Source organism: Sus scrofa, chromosome 3 (assembly GCF_054392235.1).
Source record: "Sus scrofa isolate SSC_HxYL_T2T_F1_AM1 chromosome 3, Sscrofa_HxYL_maternal_Yorkshire_Landrace_v2.0, whole genome shotgun sequence".
In the NCBI taxonomy this organism is placed as follows: Eukaryota; Metazoa; Chordata; class Mammalia; order Artiodactyla; family Suidae; genus Sus; species Sus scrofa.
In genome coordinates, this window is record NC_139385.1 from 85,516,945 (window position 1) to 85,536,029 (window position 19,085).

At 36.5% G+C, this 19,085-nt stretch overlaps 1 protein-coding gene and 1 long non-coding RNA gene across 9 annotated transcripts in view; both read right to left on the reverse strand.

The window, feature by feature from the left end:
- ANTXR1 (ANTXR cell adhesion molecule 1) overlaps nucleotides 1-19,085 on the reverse strand; it is a 240,535-nt gene that overhangs the window by 187,923 nt on the left and 33,527 nt on the right. The gene's annotated exons all lie outside the window — the stretch shown is intronic.
- LOC146404744 (uncharacterized) lies at nucleotides 46-4,503 on the reverse strand. The gene is made up of 2 exons (XR_014841794.1): nucleotides 1,658-4,503; nucleotides 46-155 (listed from the first exon to the last, which is right to left on the reverse strand). It is a non-coding gene; the product is annotated as an uncharacterized LOC146404744 (long non-coding RNA).

Sequence of the window (19,085 nt, forward strand, 5' to 3'; positions counted from 1 at the left end):
TTTGCCCCTCTTTCATTCAATCTCTACATGGCTGCCAGAGTGTTCTTTTTTTTTTTTTTTTTAAGGCCAATTTATTTATTTATTTATTTATTTATTTATTTTTTGTCTTTTTGCTATTTCTTGGGCCGCTCCCGCGGCATATGGAGGTTCCCAGGCTAGGGGTCCAATCGGAGCTGCAGCCACCAGCCTGCGCCAGAGCCACAGCAATGTGGGATCCGAGCCATGTCCACAACCTACACCACAGCTCACGGCAACACTGGATCATTAACCCACTGAGCAAGGGCAGGGACAGAACCCGCAACCTCATGGTTCCTAGTCGGATTCGTTAACTACTGCGCCACGACGGGAACTCCCAGAGTGTTCTTGAAATATGGATCAAAACATAGCATTCAATCTCCTGCACAAAACCTCTCAGAGCTGTAGATTACCCTTGAGATAAAATCACAAATCCTTGCCATGACCTTGTGTCTACATGGGATGGCTCCTCTGCCTTCCTGACAGCCTCATCCTGCATCACTCTGCCCCTACTCCATTCACTGGATCTTCCTAAGCTTCTTTTCTCCAACAGCTGCAATCACTGCTGCCTGGGGGCTGGGGTTACTCTTTGCCCAGCTCTCCCCTTGGGCTAATTCTTACCCAGCCTTCAAACCCAACCTAAGTATCAGGTGCTCAAAGCAGCCTCATTTGACTTCCCCAATTCAATTTAGCTCCCTCATTTAGATTTTCACATGGTACCCCACAGTTTTTGCTTTATAGCACTGAGGGCTTTGATAACTAATAATATTTGCCTATGTAATTATCTGCTCAATTTAGTTTAGTTAGTTTCAGTTCTAGACTTTAAATCCCATGAGGGCTCAGCCATGTCCGCTTCGGTCTCTACTGTGTCTTCTGAGTCTACTACAATACCTGGAACATTATAGACATTTAACAAATATTTGCTGAAGAGGTGAGAGGGGGGAATAAGTTTCACTTGGCCATGTGGATGGAAGCCAGGCAGGAGCTGACCTGGTAGTAACTGACTGCAGTCAATTAGGTCCGTAGGCCTGGGTCTATGTGGTTATAATCCATTCTCTGTGTTGTACTTCTTTACATAACCCCCAGTATTTGAATAAGTCCCATTAAAAGGCATAGCTTAATTTCAACTCTATTGTTTGATAATGAGAAAGACTGTATATCTGTGCATTAGAAGGAGGGTTAAAGATGGAGCAGAGTCCTCCACTGAACCCACCATTGGGAGGGGGAAGTGTGGCATGAGCAGTCACCTGGCAGAAGGTAGCTCTGCTTGGCAGAGGGCAGAGGAGAACTGGAGTCTGCTTTTGAGCATACAGAGGTGGCATCCTGGAGCCCTTTGGTTAGAGCTGGGGGGCACTCTGGAGGAGGGAGCTTATTTCTGACAATTAGGTGGAAGGAGATTGGGCATTAAAAGTAAATGTGAACCAGAGTTCCTGTTGTGGCTCAGCGGTAACAAACCCAACTAATATCCATCAGGATGCGGGTTTGATCGTGGGCCTCCCTCAGTGGGTTAAGGATCTGGCGTTGCCATGAGTTGTGGTGTAGGTTGCAGATGCAGCTTGGATCCCGAGTTGCTGTGACTGTGGCGTAGGCCAGTTGTCTCAGCTCTGATTCGACCCCTAGCCTGGGAACTTCCATTTGCCACGGGTGTGGCCCTAAAAAGACAACAACAACAAAGGAAGAATATAAATACAAAGCAAAATAAATAAATAAACTAATTAATTCAATAATTAATGATATTGCTGTAAAAAAAAGTAAATGTAAACTGAAAAAAGTAAATGTGGTCTTATCTTTGGTCATTGGCTTGTGAGGTTTGTGAGATTTGGGTAACTCTAAAATTGGAATATTGTGTTAAGACTGAAACTTTAAAAAGAGCATTTAAAAAAGGCAAAGAGGGGGTGTGGAAAAGGTTCCTTGGCTTCTCTGTATCTTTTCTCTGCCAAAAAAAGTCTGGGAACTAGAGTGTTTTCTCTAAGCCTACTTCCTTTCCTTTACAAGTATTTTCTTGAGCTTTTTACTTTTTTTTGATACCAGCACAAGCAAAAGCTGTTTTGGAAACTGTCCTTATCCTTGATGCTCTGTGTCTGGCAAGATATGAGCTCACTAGTCCCAAGCAGTGGTCACAACTTCCCTTACACCACCCTTAAATGGGAGAAGATCAGCTGACTTATGGCTCCACCTCCCTACTCCGTGCCCCTTCTCTAAGTACTCACATCATCTAAGCAAACAGAACAGATGGTTTCATGGAAACTGTGGGTCCATTTTAACTCTGGGACAATAGAACTATTAATAAAGGTTTATTTTTTTATGCTATCTTAGAAACCAGAGAAAATTGGGAGAAAGATCTTTTAAAGTGGGGGGAGGGGGGATAAGAACCTTTCTTCTCTAAGGACTTGGTTATGACCAAATAAAATGTTATCTTCCTGGGAAAAGAGAGCGTCTGGGAATCCTACAAAAACAGGCTGCTATTAAAGAGTCTCCTCTTTTCCTTGGTGGTTTCACATGTCTGCCAGCGCTCCTGCTTAGAAGTTAAGGGTTTTCAGGCCACATGCCTTGTGTTCCTTTTGTAACCCCTGTAACACTTAATGATGGACCCAGGGTGGGTGATCTGCTGTTGAATGAATGACTCCAATTTGGATGCACGCATGCATCTATCCATTCATCTCCATAACTATTTACTGAGCATACACCATGTACCCAGAACTACATTGGTTTGCAGGGGCAGGGGGTGGGGGAGAATCAGTCATGGTGTCTGTTGAGTTTCTGTTGCCCTGGAGGTTTTTCTACACTTCATGAAGATTACTTTCTGGGATGCTGGTTGATTTGTGACGTTTTAATATTTGCTGATGAAAACATTAAAGGATGAATGCACAAAAGCACATCCAGAAGCACTTCAACAATCTTTTATCCCAGGTACCCCAGGGATGTTCCTACTGCAAAATCTTCCTTGGGTTTGTGCAATGCCTACCACATTTTTAGTCTAGAAAAACAACCTCCACTACCTCCTCCAAAACCCAACATCAGCTCTGCATTGTCCATGTCTTGCCTCTTAGCGAAATAGCTTCTCTGGAATTGACTTTTCTCAAACACCCTGAAGTTGTTAGCTTTGGAACCTCAATTTATAGAGTAAACACACATGACTATTAACCACTAAATTTCCAGATGACTCAGGGCTCCAGCGTTGGCTACAAAAAACATGCAAACATGCAGTGAATGGAACAGAACATATAATTAAAGACATTTTGCTCCTACTTTTGGAGCCATGAAGGTCCACAACCAACTCTAATCATCTGTTTGTAATGTATACAAATCATGTTCTCTTTGAGACCTTTACCTAAGAATAAGCCAAAATGATTAATGACATTGGGATGCACATTGAACCAAAGATCTTTTGTTATATTTTCAAAAGTGAGGTATAATTTGTTTAGAGTGACATGCATGCGCAGGTATTTGTTAATTTCCTTTATCATTTATTCCTATAAAGTTGTTCGTAATATTCCTTTATTCTCCTTGACTATCCATAGGATCTATAGTAATATCCTCCCTTTTGTTTCATTTAGCAATTGCTGTATGGATAACAATATTCATGCTTATTTTACAACAGGCTACCATTAGTTAATTTTATGCCATTTCTCATATAAAGGAAGAACCCTTTAATACCATACTTCCATGGAATGGCCTCCAATTGCACAATCAGCATATATACGATCGTTATCATATAGTCTACTTCTGTATACGTAATAAGCTCTAAAATACTGTTAATTGTGTATGTCTTAAACAATTGTCTTTTTATGAAATTAAGAAAATATTTATCATTTCTAATGCTCTTCCTTTCTTTGTACGCAGATTTAGTTTACACATGGCATCATTTCCCCTCTGCTTGAAGAATTCTCGTAGCATTTATTTATTTATTTATTTATTTATTTCGTAGTATAGATTTACTGGTGATGATTCTTTTAACTCTCCTCCCCCAAGAAATGTCTTAATTTTGCTTTCAATTTTGAGGATATTATCACTGGATATAGAATACTAAATTGATTTTTTTTCCTTTTATCTTTCAAGATATTGATTGTTTTTTGGATTGCACGTATTTTTTTTTTTTTTTCTGATGAACAGTAGTGGTTTTCATTTGTACTTTCCTGCTTGAGGTTCTTTCAGCTTCTTGAATCTGTTTGTGGAATATCATGTTAGCTATTCTAGTGATACATGTTAGACCACTTGATATTAATCCATGGGATTTGGTTCATCAACCCCCTCCCCCATCTTTTCCCTTCTTCTCTTTCAGTTTAGATAATTAACCTATTTTTAAGTTCATTAATCTCTTTCCTGCAGTTTTGTATTTTTCAATTCATATTTTCACTTGCATTTTCTTTGAGTTTCTTTTTTTTTTCTGAAATCCCATGTCTCCCTCCATTATATCCCATTATACTCCATTATATTCCATTATACTCCATTATATTATATTTAAAATATTATATTGTTTTAAAGTCCTTGTCTACTAATTCCAATAATTGAGTCATCTGTGGTTTGCTTCTATTATTGTGTTTTTTTTCCTTGATTATGGGTTACATTTTCCTGCTTTTTTCCATGTCTCACAATCTTTTAATTTGTATTTCACAGACTGTATATTAACAAAAGCAGTGGAAACTTAGGCATAAGGTCAATGTGTTCTGTTTACTCACTGCAGAGTATAAGCCTTTTACCTTTATGAGCGAGGGTGGGGGCTGAATATTTAGATTCACCATTGGGTTAGGTGGATCTTGGTCTGGGAACAGCTATAATTAGAGTGTGTTCCCTGTTATTAGCCCAGCTTCCAGCCTTCTGGCCCACCCCACCTTCGTGATCTTTCCAGTACTTGAGATGGGAGGGCATTAGATACAGCTTCAGGTAATTTTGCTTGACCTTTGGATTCAGCCCTGGTAGGACTCCAGAATTGAGGCACCAAAAGTATCCTTGGGATTTCATGATTTCACTCTACTTTTCAGCAACTCCTCCACTGGTACTTTATTGGAGAAACGCAGAGGTGTGGGTGAAAGGGAAGAACTGTTAGGCTGAGAAATTTCTTTTTCACTGGGGCTCTTTCAGATAACCCAACCCTCTGACATATATTGTTGTCTAATGTTCAGCTGACTCCTCATCTCTGAAAAGTCTCTGTCCATGGCTGACCTAATTTCCAATTTCCCATACCCAGATCAAGCATCCTTCTCCTAATATGGAAGCTTCTGCCGATCTCTGCTCAGCCCTACAGGGCTTGTTTCTCTCTAATTCAGTTCATCAGTGCTTCCTGTGTGTCTGCTAGCCCCAGAGGAACATGTGAATTTTATTTTCTTTGGACTTTGCTGGTTGGCCATGGAAATGAAGGTTTTTTCACATCCCTCTACATCTTAACTAGAAGCAGACAAACTGTAAAGGCCTTTTTCTAAATATATGTGACTACACATTTGTTTTAAGTCAGGAAGGAAAATACTGGAGATGACTACCACCATATAAACATATGCTAGTATCTTTCAAAAAAAATCCTCTGTGACCCAAATCTCCCTCTAGCTATTGACCAATTCATTTGCATTTCTCTTCAAAATCCAACTTCTTGAAAGGACTCACTTCCTCACTTCTCAATTTTTCCTAGTGAAGACATCAAATGTTAAATGATCTTTGACTATCTGCTCATAGCCAATAAGAAAGACTAAGACTTGCTGGAAGCTCTGTGTGCGTGGTGGGGAATAGCAACCGGTGGATGCCCAGCTTTTGTGAACAAGATTTTTTTTTATTAAAGTATAATTGATTTAGGGAGTTCCCTTCATGGCTCAGTGGTTAACAAAACCAACTAGGATCCATGTGGATGTGGGTTCAATCCCTGGCCTCCCTCAGTGAGTTAAGGATCCAGCATTACCATGAGCTGTGGTGTAGGTCACAGATGTGGCTCAGATCCTGCATTGCTGTGGCTGTGGCGTAGGCTGATAGCTGTAGCTCAGGCTGGTAGCTGTAGTTCCGATTTGACCCCTAGCCTGGGAACTTCCATATGCTTTGGTGTGGCCCTAAAAAGCAAAAAAAAAAAAAAAAAAAAAAAAGTATAATTGATTTATAATGTTGTGCCAATTTCTGCTGTACGGCAAAGTGATCCAGCAAAGTGACCCAGCAAGTACTCCCTTTCTTATATCATCGTCCATCATGTTCTATCCCAAGAAATTGGATCCAGTTCCCTGTGGTATACAGTAGGGCATCTTTGCTTATCCATTCTAAATTTAATAGTTTGCATTAATCTACTAGCCCCAAACTCTCAGTCCATCCCACTCTTCCCCCCCTTCCCCTTGACAACCACAAGTCTGTTCTCCATGTTTGTCAACAGGATTTTTTGTCAACAGTGTATGTACATTTTCCCCCCTCTGAGATATTTATTTCCACAGAGAAGTAGTTTTGAAACCCTTTCCTTAGGTGTTAGTTCTGGTATTGACAAAGGGGAGGGTTGGAAGTTGCAACATTTGTTATGCACATATCTCCATAATCTCCCATGCCTCAAGTCTGTCCATGAAACTACTCTTGTTTAATTTTGTCAGAGAATAAACTTCTTTTTTCTGGTGGAGCTGGAAAGGGATAATTTTCAAATCGTAGTGGAAGTGAGTGGTTCTGAAGCTTGAAAAGCTCCTTAGATAAAACTTTTAAACAATACACCAGTCTCAATCTTCATCCTGTAGTCTTTCCTTGCCTTCTGTAGCAAGTGATAGTTCTAAGTTTTGAGCTTTCCAAGGTTCTTTAAGGCCACAAGGCTAGTTCCTTTTCAGTTTCTCTTCTGCAGGACTATATCTGATTTTTCTGCACACTGATTACATCACTTGCTACTCTCTGTCTTCTTTCTGTCCTCATCTATGGTGCTCTTACGGTTTAAATGTTTCTTAATTTCCTCGAAGATGGGCTTTGTGGTTTTGTTTCACCTTCTCCTGATTTGGGTGCTTTTTGTGAGGAAAAAGGGCCCCAAATATCTTCACCCCTCACTTTAGAACTGGAAACCCTCACCTTTTAACTCATTTTGCTGTGACTTTTGTCTCAACAATTCTGCTGAAACTGCCCAGTGACCTCTACATTGCCAAGCCAGTGGTCACTTCTCTGGCTTCGTCTTACTCAACCTCTTACTCAGACACATTTAACCTCTCTCTCAACTCAAAATGCTTTTTTCTCTTGACTTCCACTACAGCATCCTCTCTCTGTCTTCCTCATCAGTTGTTCTTTCTCATATCTCTGTGTAGAAATCTGAAGTTCTCTTCTAGAACTCTAAAGATTGGAGTGCTCCAGAACACAGAACCCCTTATTCTTATACCTACACTGCCTTAAAAGGCAATCTCATTCTTCCCATAGCTTCAGTGTCATTCACTGGAGCACAGACTTTGGAGGAAGAGAGACTTGGGAATAAATCCTAGTTCTACCAGTTCTGCCACAGATCAACTTTAGCTTTCTCAAAAAACAAAAGTGTAGAACTATATGATCTATCAGCTTCCTTCCAGCTCAGAGTCCTGCATTGATTTTATGTGGGGACCAAGGGTTGAACAGAAACAGAAGTTAAAAATCTTCCAGGAACTATGGAGGCCACACTTGTCAGACAGGAGTAGTCCACAGTGTGATACAGGGTCAAGTGTATACCTGTACCTGAAGTTCACTAAGAGGAGCCCATTAAGGAATTTCCAAATTCCTAAGCTGTCCTAAGAAGGCATAAAGGACAGGAGTGATGGTTGAGTTACAGGGCAACATGAAGAATTTGTTCAAACAAACTCCTCTTTACACAACTCTACTTTGGTTGGTTACTCACTCTGAGTGCAGTGATTTTCACCGTGCAGTTTTCCTTGGTGCCACTTGGCTTTTGAAGACCTTCCCAATCACTAATCTTTTCCTCCCATTGAGTCATATTCTGAAGGAGAAGGGAGTGGTAGAAGGTGGGCTCTATATTCAGGGTTGCTTAAATATATAGGAGCTTTATCCTATGAGAACCTTTAGTTCCATACTCCTCTCAGTTTAACAGGGACTGGGTCTCTCCTGGTGCTAGTGGCATCTAAGAAGGTCAGGTTGATGTACTTGAGCTGACTGCAATGAGTGCTTGGTGGGGCATAGGATAGAGTAGCACTCTACCAAATCCTGTGCAACAGAGGCTGTGGAGCCCAAAGTTACCTTGTCAAATGGAAGCTGAAAGTGGACAACCCTTGGGTAGATGAATAGACAAGAGTCTGCTGTTTTTGTCAGACCACATCTCTTTAGCAAAGGCTAGAGAAGGCTGCAGTCTCTCCAAATATAGAACTTCCTTGTCACACTTTGGGGAAATATTGGGCTGGAGGTGGAAGTAGGTAGGAGTATACTATGTCCGCACCACATAATCCAACCCACAGGTCAAATGTGGGCATATATTTTTAGGAGGAGTAGGAGTATCATATAAGATGTTGGCAGGGTGTGGGGCAATGAAAACTCTTGTAAATCACTAATGGGTGTATAAGTTGGTGCAGCCCCTTTGGAGAACAATTAAATCATGCCTAGTGATGTTAACATATTCACATAAGACCTAGCGATTCAATCCCTAGCTATTTATCACCATGTAAGAGAAATTTTGCTTTCCACCTTCCAAGAGACAGGTATACAAGAATGTCTATTGCAACTTTGTTTATAATAGCAAAAAGTCAGAAACTAACTATTGTCCAATAATAAGTGAATAGATTAGTATATGGTGGAACATTATTACAATAAAATATAATGCAAGAGAAAGTATACACTAGTTAAAATGAACCAAGCATAGCTACATGAACTACATAGAATAAGTCTCTAAAACAGTGTGTTAAATGAAAAAGCAAGTTCAAGAAAAATACTTACAATATAAAAACTTTTTATAAAGTTTAAATGAAAAAATAGAATATATTGTTCATGGGTATATGAAAATATACAACAGTCATTAAAATGATACCCCCCCATTCAGGATACTGATATCTCTGGTAAGGAAAGAGAAAGGGGGTATCAATACCTGTAACATTTTATGTCTTAAACTTGATGGTGAATAATGAGTGTTTATTACCTTTTTGTATAATTTTGTAATACTCATATTTAATACTTTAAAAAATTAATACACAGAAATATCTCACATTTCTATACTTAACAATGAAAGATCAGGAAGAGAAATTAAGGAAACAATCCCATTTGCCACTGCAACAAAAAGAATAAAATATCTAGGAATAAACGTACTTAAGGAGGCAAAAGACCTGTATTCTGAAAACTAGAAGATACTGATGAAAGAAATCAAAGACGACAAAAACATATGGAAAGATATACCATGTTCTTGGATTGGAAGAATCAATATTGTCAAAATGACTATACTACTCAAGGCAATCTACAGATTCAACACAATCCCTATAAAATTACCAATGGCATTTTTCACAGAACTAGAACAAAAAAATTTTTTAATTTGTATGGAAACACAAAAGACATCAAATAGCCAAAGCAATAAATCCTGAGGGAAAAACAAAAACAGAGCTGGAGTTATCTATCAGGCTCCTTAACCTCAGACTATACTATAAAGCTGCAGTTATCGAAACAGTATGGTACTGGCACAAAAACAGAAATATAGATCAGTGGAAAAGGACAGAAAGCCCAGAAATAAACCCATCCACCTATGGTCAACTAATCTATGACAAAGGAGGTAAGAATATACAATAGAGAAAAGAAAGTCTCTTCAATGAGTGGTGCTGGGAAAATTGGACAGCTGTATGTAAAAGAATGAAATTAGAACATTCTCACACTATACACAAAAGTGTACTCAAAATGGATTAAAGACCTAAATATAAGACTGGATACTATAAAATTCTTAGAAGAAAATATAGGTAGAACACTCTGACATAAACCAAAGCAATACCTTTTCAGTTTCACCTCCTAGAGTAATAGAAATAAAAACAAATATAAATCAATATGTGGAACCGAAAAATCATATGGAACTGAATTAAACTTAAAAGTTTTTGCACAACAAAGGATACCATAAACAAAACAAAAAGACAACCCACAGAATGGGAGAAAATATTTGTAAATGAAGGGACTGACAAGGGATTAATCTCCAAAATACACAAACAACTCATGGAGCTTAACATCAAAAAACCAAACAACTCAATCAAAAAATGGGTGGAAGGTCTAAAAAGGCATTTTTCCGCAGAAGACATGCAGATAGCCAAAAAGTACATGAAAATATGTTTGACATTATCTCTGAAAGTGTGAAAAATATAGCTCAATATTTTCCAAATGTATTTGAACATGGACTCTTTTACTTATTAAGTTGGCAAGCAGTATTTCCCTGAAAACTTTGGCAAATACTAATATAGCTCAATTATAAGCTAATATTTTAGCAATATGTTTAAATAATTTTGGTTGCAAGTTAACCAAAAGCATAATTCAAACCAGCTCATACAATTAAGAGAATTTAGATAATAATAAAAAGAAGATGATCAACACCACTAATTATTAGAGAAATGCAAATCAAAATTGCAATGAGGTATCACCTTACACCAACCAGAATGGCCATCATCAAAAAATCTACAAACAATAAATGCTGGAGAGGGTGCAAAGAAAAGGAACTGTTGGCTGGAATGTAAATTGGTACAACCATTATGGAAAACAGTATAGAAATTCCTCAAAAAATTAAAAATAGAATTACCATATGATCCAGCAATCATACTCCTGGGCGTCTATCTGGAGAAAACTATAATTCAAAAAGATACATGTTCCCAATGTTCATTGCAGCACTATTTACAATAGCTAAATCATGGAAGCAATCTAAATGTCCATCAATAAAGGAATGGATAAAGAAGATGTGGTACACATACACAATGGAATATTACTCAGCCATAAAGGAGAACGAATAATGCCATTTGCAGCAACATGGATGGACCTAGGGTTATGATACTAAGTGAAGTAATTCAGACAGAAAAATATCATATGATATCACTTACATGTGGAATGTAAAAAAAAGAATACAAATGAACTTATTTGCAGAGCAGAAATAGACTTATAGACTTTGAAAACAAATTTATGTTTACCAAAGGGGATAGGCAGAGAAAGGGATGGATTGGGGTTTGGGATTGGCATATGCGCACTGTGGTACATGGAATGACTAGCCAAGGGGGACCTGTTTACTCTACCCAATATTCTGAACTCTACCCAATATTCTGTGATGATCTATACGGGAAAATAATCTGAAAAAGAATGGATGTCTGTATATGTATAACTTAATCACTTTATTGTACAGAAGAAGTTATCACAATATATAAATCAATATACCTCAATAAAAAATTTTTAAAACTTGTTGAGAGTGAGTAGCAAAGTCCGAACCACTACAGTTCATGAAGGAGGCATTCTGAGCCTATCAAAGGTGGCACTCAAGTCCCCACCCTGGAGGTCAAGGGGCTAAAAGGTGATGGACAGGTGTGATGTTGGCCAGTGGTGGTGTTTACATATAATTTTTTTCCCTGGAGTGTAAATTATACTCCAAAATTTAAGAAAGAACTCAAGATGATTTTTATAATCAAACATTGCTATATTATGAAAAAGAAGACAAATGCACATGTCTTTTTTAAAATAAAAAGATGTTAAAGACTTCCTGCTTTCAATGAGTCAATTCAAAATCTACCCTAGGACCCCAGGAGTATGTCTTTACTTTCTTCTACTAATGGGGGTTCCTCCAGGGAGTGTGAGAAGTGCTGGACCACTTTACTCTCACATGTCAGTCTGTTCCCATACCTACTGAACTCCTTCAAGGGGGAATCTTTTTTTTCCATCATTGAGACTCAGTATGAGAAGCCCTTAGACACACTTCCTCTAGAGACACTGCCTGTGTGCACTGTGTGGAGGAAGTCTCCCTAGAATTATTAGAAAAAGGAAATAATAACTTTTATCTGGCTTCATGCTGAATCAGTCTTTTCTACCTGTATCCCTCTATACAGGGATAGACTGGCCAACGTTAAAAACTTCAGAGAAGGATGTGAGGCAGGGAGAGCTGGGGACTCACTCTTTGAATTATTCTTGAATATGCTCTGATGATTTGAGTAGGGTGTGTCCAGAAGGATTTGGGCTGTTCCCTTAGCTCTTTGTCAACCCCCCAGCAACAAGCACAAAGTAACAACATGCCATTTACCATATGCGTCATATTGCTAATCCTTCCAATGGTTCTTCAAGGTAGGAGCTGATCATTGTATTCATTTTACAGATGAAAAAACAGAGGCACAGAAAGGTAAAGGCATTTATCATGGACTTAGACCCCATGATATCTCTCAGTCAAAGGGACAAGAGAATGAATAAATGTTCCCCTCTACTTCTCTTAATTTTGCCATCAAATCTTGTTGTACCTAAATGAGCAGGACTAAAAATGGAATAAATCCAGGTGCTTTCAAGTACAAACTCTCTGAAAATTCTTTTTCTCTTTTATTTTTAAATTTAGAAAAGGCTTTGAGAACTATGTCTCTTGGTAAAGACAGCCTATAATCACACTGCTCCAGGAATCAAGTGATGGGTCCAGAAGATGTCATTTTCCCCTGTGATACTAATGGCAAAACCACACTCTTAACCAAACCCAAGGCTGACTGAAAGGGACAGAGAAGTGTGGTCTCTTGGTTTCCACTCAGCAGTTTGAGCCAAGTGTTCTTGGCTTTCACCTCGACTCCTTAAGCAATAAGTAAAATGCTTAACCTCTTGAACCCCTCTGCAAAATGCTGATCCCACCTCTCTACCTCTTTGTGAAGAGGATTTCCAAGCTGATGGCGATAAAAGACCACAAAGCTAAATTGCACAGAGGGCATATGCTTTTAGGGAACTGCCTTCTGGAAGAAGTCAGAGGGTTTGAGGTGGTGAATTGTGTATGATTAGGTTTGTTTTTAATTTAAAACCATATACAATAGTAAAATTGTGGGAAATTGTGTAGTATAGTGATTGGGAGTGTGGACATTGGGGCCATGATGCCTGGGATGAAATCCAAGTTCCTATATTTTTATGGTATAGTGGCCTTGAGCCTTCTGACTCAGCATCTTCACTTATATAAAACATATAATACATAATATAATTCCCATAACACTCTTACAAGATAGTTTTATCATTTTCTATTATTAAAGTTGAAAAAAGTAATCTAAGCTATTGATACATGATAAGCCATTAATAAAAGAGTATATATGTATATATATACAATATCTAAACACATACAAATTCATATAAACATATATGAATTTGCACATATACACAGTGGTTGCTACCATTTAAGTATTTCACAGATAAGAAACAAAACATAGCAACATGTATACAGATGCATTGAATTGGGTGGCTTATGTAATGTAATAGAAAAAAAAAACCACTGGATTTAAAAATTTTAATTTTGTGAGTCAAAAAAAAGTCTACTGCCACTGACTACTTATATGAATTTAGGCAAATAATTCAGTCTCTCTGAGAATGATTTTCTCAGCAGTGAAGTGAGGCCAGTGAAATGGATAGACTATCATAATTCTTTGACTCATAGTTGTTTGTTATGCTTTGTTTTTTCATCTTCTAAAGTTTAGAAGAAAGGTGAAATTTCCAGTTAAAAATAGTGATCTGGGTCAACACATTTTAAACTCTCCTTTTCTTTCCAAAATGCTATAAAAGCAGCTAAACTAGTATGACAGGAGAAAATGGTTTTCACTGACGGAAAATTGGTAAGGGTGCCATACATATGCCAGACACTTGGAAAAATTCCTACAAGAAGTGGAGCTTCTCTGACCAGGGCGAGGGAAGGACCTACCAGCCTGGAATTCCATGACATTGGGAGAAAAGCCTGTGGTTGGTGGTGGGATAGGTTCTTAACACAGTGATCCAACATCTGCACCTGACAACTTTCCTTTGGCTTAAGTGTCTTCCTTCCCTTGGATATACTACTGGGTCTCTACCATTTTCAAGAAAAAGTTACACTTATATATACATTTTCCCGTCTTTTTTCCCTTTGATCTTCACATTTTCAACAAAGCTTTACATGGTCTCTGACAGAACTCATCCCAAATCCCAATACTGTAAAACCTAGTTGCTCTTATTTTGAGTCACTATATTAAGTAAAATCTCATAAGATGAAAAGAAGACCAGCTTAAAAAATTGAGGATATTTCCCCTTTGAAACAAATTCATATAGGAAACAAGGTAACACAAAAAACAATTCTAATTCTTACTCATGATGAGCATATACCATCTCTAACATAATAATAGTGCTCTACATACACAAACACAAAAGGAAAAATTAAGGGTCAGAAAAACATTCATAGGGTTGAAAGATATTACTTGTCATTTAAAAACATACAATGGTGGAGTTCTTGTCATGGCTCAGTGGTTAACGAACTTGACTAGTACCATAAGAATGCAGATTTGATCCCTGGCCTAGCTCAGTGGGTTAAGGATCTGGCATTGCCATGTGCTGTGGTGTAGGTCACAGATGTGGGTCAGATCCCACATTGCTGTGGCTGTGGTGTAGGTCAGTGGCTGCAGTTCTGATTCGACCCCTAGCTTGGGAATCTCCATATGCCACGGGTGCGGCCCTAAAAAGACAAAAAAAAAAAAAAAGGTGTAAATAAATGGAAGATAGCCTATGTTTATGGATCAGAAGACAGCATTGTTGATATGACAATTCTACCCAAAATGATCTACGGATTCTGCCAAAACTCCAATGACATTTTTTGCAGAAACAGAAAAACTTATCCTAAAATTCATATGAAATCTCAAGGGAACCTAAATAGCCAAAATAATCTTGAAAAAGAACAGAAGTTGGAAGATCCATATTTCCTGATTTCAAAACTTGCTACAAAGCCACAGTAATCAAAGCAGCATGGTCCCAGCATAAGGACAGATGCATAGACCAATGGAATAGAACTGAGGACCCAGAAAGAAAACTTTGCATACATATCCAAGAGATTTTAAACAAGATTATCAACCATTTAATGGGGGAAAGATGGTGTTTTCAACAAATGATGCTGGGAAAACTAGATATCTATTTCCAATAGAATGAAATTAGACCCTTACTTTCAAAATTAGACCCTTACATAAACAAAAATTAATTCAAAATGGATCAAGTACCTAAATGTAAGAGCTAATGACATTGGATTTGGCAGTGATTTCCTGGAATATAAAACCAAAAGCATAGGCAATAGAAGGAAAAAACAGATGAATCATATTCATCAACATTAAACAGTTTTGTGCATCAAAAGACATTATCGACAGGGTGAGAAGATAACCCACAGAATGGGAGAAAATATTTGCAAATCATATATTTAATAAGGGATTAATATTCAGAATAATAAAGAACTCTTAGAACTCAACACCACCACCAATAAAAAACAAACCAATTAAAATATGGGCAAAGGACTTGAACAGACATTTCTCCAAAGAAGGTATAAAAATGTGCCAATAAGCACATAAAAAGATGTTCAACATTACCAATCAGTAGGGAAATACAAATAAAAACTACAATGAGACACCATTTCATACCCATTGGGATGGCTGTTACAAAAGGGAAAAAAAACAGGTTAAATAGATTAATGACTTGGATGGAAGACCTGAAACCATAAAACTCCTAGAAGAAAACATAGGCAGTATGCTCTTTGCCATTAGCCTTAGCGATATCTTTCTAGATGTGTATCTGCTGGTAAAGGAGGCAAAAATAAAACCCAACAAATGGGACTACATCAAACTAAAAAGCTCCATATCTGATGAGGTCAATATTCAAAATATATAAAGAACTCATACAACCCAACAACAACAACAAAAACAAATTACCCAATTTAAAAACAGGCAGAGGGACTGAAGAGACATTTTTCCCAAGAAGACATACAGATAGCCAACAGGCATATGAAGAGATGTTCAGCATCACTAATTATTAGGGAACTGCAAGTTAAAATCATAGTGAAATATCACTTTATGCCTGTTAGAATGGCTATTATCAAAAGAGCAAGACATAACAAGTATTGAAAAGGAGGTGGAGAAGTATATTTAGGATATAAGAACTTTATATTCAATTAAAATAATTACCTGGAGATGAATAATAACAATTCTCAAATAAATTGTGACAACTTAATATTCACAAACTCCTCAGAAAAAAATTTACCCTGAAGAAAGACTCGGCTAAGTGAGAAATTTCAAAAATAAAATTAAAAAAAAAATCTTCAAATTACTGGAAAGGAAATATGTGTATGTGTGTTTATGAAACATAATGCAAATATTTCTTAATAAATTGGGCAAGGAGAATAAGCAGACTACTCAACTCTTGCCATTATAAAGATAAGCATTCATTGAGAACTGTTACTAAAATAATAATTAAATTATACTCTTTCAAATTACACTTTTTGGTGGGATGTTAAAATATTAAAGAAGGGTAAATAAATGGATGAACAAAAATATAGCAAGAAATACAAAAAAAATTAAGTTATAATATTTTTGGACAAAGACTTAAAAAGCATAAAGGTGACAAAGTTTATTTTATGTTGATTAGAAATGTATTCCAGGAGTTCTCTTGTGGCACAGTGGTTTAAGGATCTAGGCATTGTCACTATAGCAGCAGCCTGGGTAGCTGCTATGGTGTGGGTTAAATTCCTGCCCTGGAATTTCTACATGCCCTGGGCTAGGCCAAAAAAAGAAAAAAGGGGAAAAAAAAAAAAAAAAAAAGGAAAGAAAGAAAGAAAGAAGATGTTCCATAATAAAAACACATGTGAGGTAAATAATATGGCATAAATTATAAGGCAATGGTTGGAAATTCAGATAAAGCAGTCATGGTGGAAAGTTTTAAAATATATTTCCATCTTTACAGATTAAGTAAACAAAAATTAAAATATTTAATCAATATATTGATCAAAGTATACATATTTTCTAATGTCCATGAGTGATAAGTACAGTGTACTCATATATTAGTCTGCCAACAAAAATTAATGCATTTAAAAAGTAGAAATTACATAAACCACATTTTCTGAAAAAATGCAGTGGGTCTAGAAATTTAGAAAAATATAAAAACCCCAAAATCATGTGGAAACTGTGAAATACTTTATAAATAATTTAAAATAAAATCTAAAATTATAAATATAAACTATTTAGAAATTAACAATAATGAGAACACCTACATGTCAGAGCATATGAAATTCAATAAGGATTAGATTTAGAGGATAATTTATATTCATAATAGCTTTTATTATTGAACAAGAAATAATAAAATATAATGATTTCAATTCAGAAAAAGAGATTAAACAGAAGATAAGCCAAAGGAAGGAATTAATAACAATGAAATAATAAAATAACTTATCATAAAACAAAACAAATATACAAAAGAGAACTGATGAATAAATCTAAGAAAGAATTCATTGAGTAATTTGAATGGGGAAATAAGAGACAACAAGAATATCTTTACATGAATGTTGGAAAAAGGATGTAATTCTGGATACAGAAGAGATTTTTAAATTAAAAAGGTATGTTATGAAGTTAAAATATCAATACACTGGTGATTTCTACCTCTTCTCAAGGTAGAAAATATGATAATAACAATAGCCATACAAGATTCTGAAGTAATTGTCAAATAACTTCTTTAAGATGATTTACCCTTAGAGTTCCTCCAAGTTCTATCAAATATTGAACAAACATACACTTTCTGTATTAGTTGAGATACTCCATAAAATATGAAAAGTCTGCCAATTCATTTCTCTAAGTTTCATGATCTGTTTAGTCCAAGCCTAACAAAGACAGTATGAAATAACTTGAATATTCTTAATATAAAGTATCAATAAGTAATATCTTCAGGTATGTACTAAGTCAAATCCAGAAATATAACAAAAGAGCAAACCATGATGAATAACATTTATTTCAGGAATGCAAGGTTAATTTCTCATCAGGAACTTTTTTGATTTAAAATTTTCACATAGACAGGGGAAAGGAAATTAAAGAAGAAAGATGCAATTATCTTGCTATGACAAAAGGTCATTTAATAAAACTTAACATTTATTCAGATAAAAATGTTTTAATGAACTTGCATTTGAAGAATCATTCCTCAATATAATAGACAAAAACATTTCTATGAAGTCAATATCCAATAACAGTTGTGAAACATGTCTATTAAAATTTGAAAATTTTAGCCAATGTAATTAGATACCCAAGAAGACACACCATATATAAAACTAAACTCAAAATGGTTTAAAGACCTAAATAACATGACACCATTAAACTCCTAGAAGAGAACATAGGCAAAACATCCTCAGATATAAATTGTAGCAATATTTTCTTAGATCAACCTCCCAAGTTAAAAAAATAAAGCAAAAATAAACAAAAGGGACCTAACCAAACTTAAAAGCTTTTGCACAGCAAAGGAAACCATCAGTGAATTGAAAAGACAACCTATGGAATGGGAGGAAGTATTTGCAAATGATGCGACTGACAACAGGTTAATATCCAAAATATATAAACAGCCCATATAATTCAATATCAAAAAAACAAACAGCCCAAGATACTCAAGAAAATATAATAGCTATGTATATATAAATTAGAAAGGAGGACAGAAGTTATATAATTATCAATAACAACCACCATACTAGAAAACCATTCCAAAATTAATTGAAAGTATTAGAATTAATAAAATGTTTCATTGAAATGATGAGATAAGAAGCAAATCTGCAAGGCAATAGTTTCCCTCAAACCAGTATTTCTTAGCTGTTTGGGGGTCATAAGCCTCTTTTGCTGCAAATTACAATCTTTCCAACTTGCAAATTTTTAAAAATAATTTTATGGAGTTCAATAAAAGCCCATGGTCTCCAAATTATAGTGAATGATAATTTGGAAAATACAACAGAAAAATAATTCATTCACAATGGAAGCAAAATTTTTTTTTTTTGGCATTTTTTTTTAGGGCTGCACCCACAGCATACGGAGGTTCCCAGGCTAGGGGTCTAATCCAAGCTATAGCTACACCACAGCCTATACCACAGCCATAGCAATGCCAGATCCGAGCTGCGTCTGTGACCTACACCACAGCTCACATCAATGCCGGATCCTTAACCCACTGAGCGAGGCCAGGGATCGAACCCGTGACCT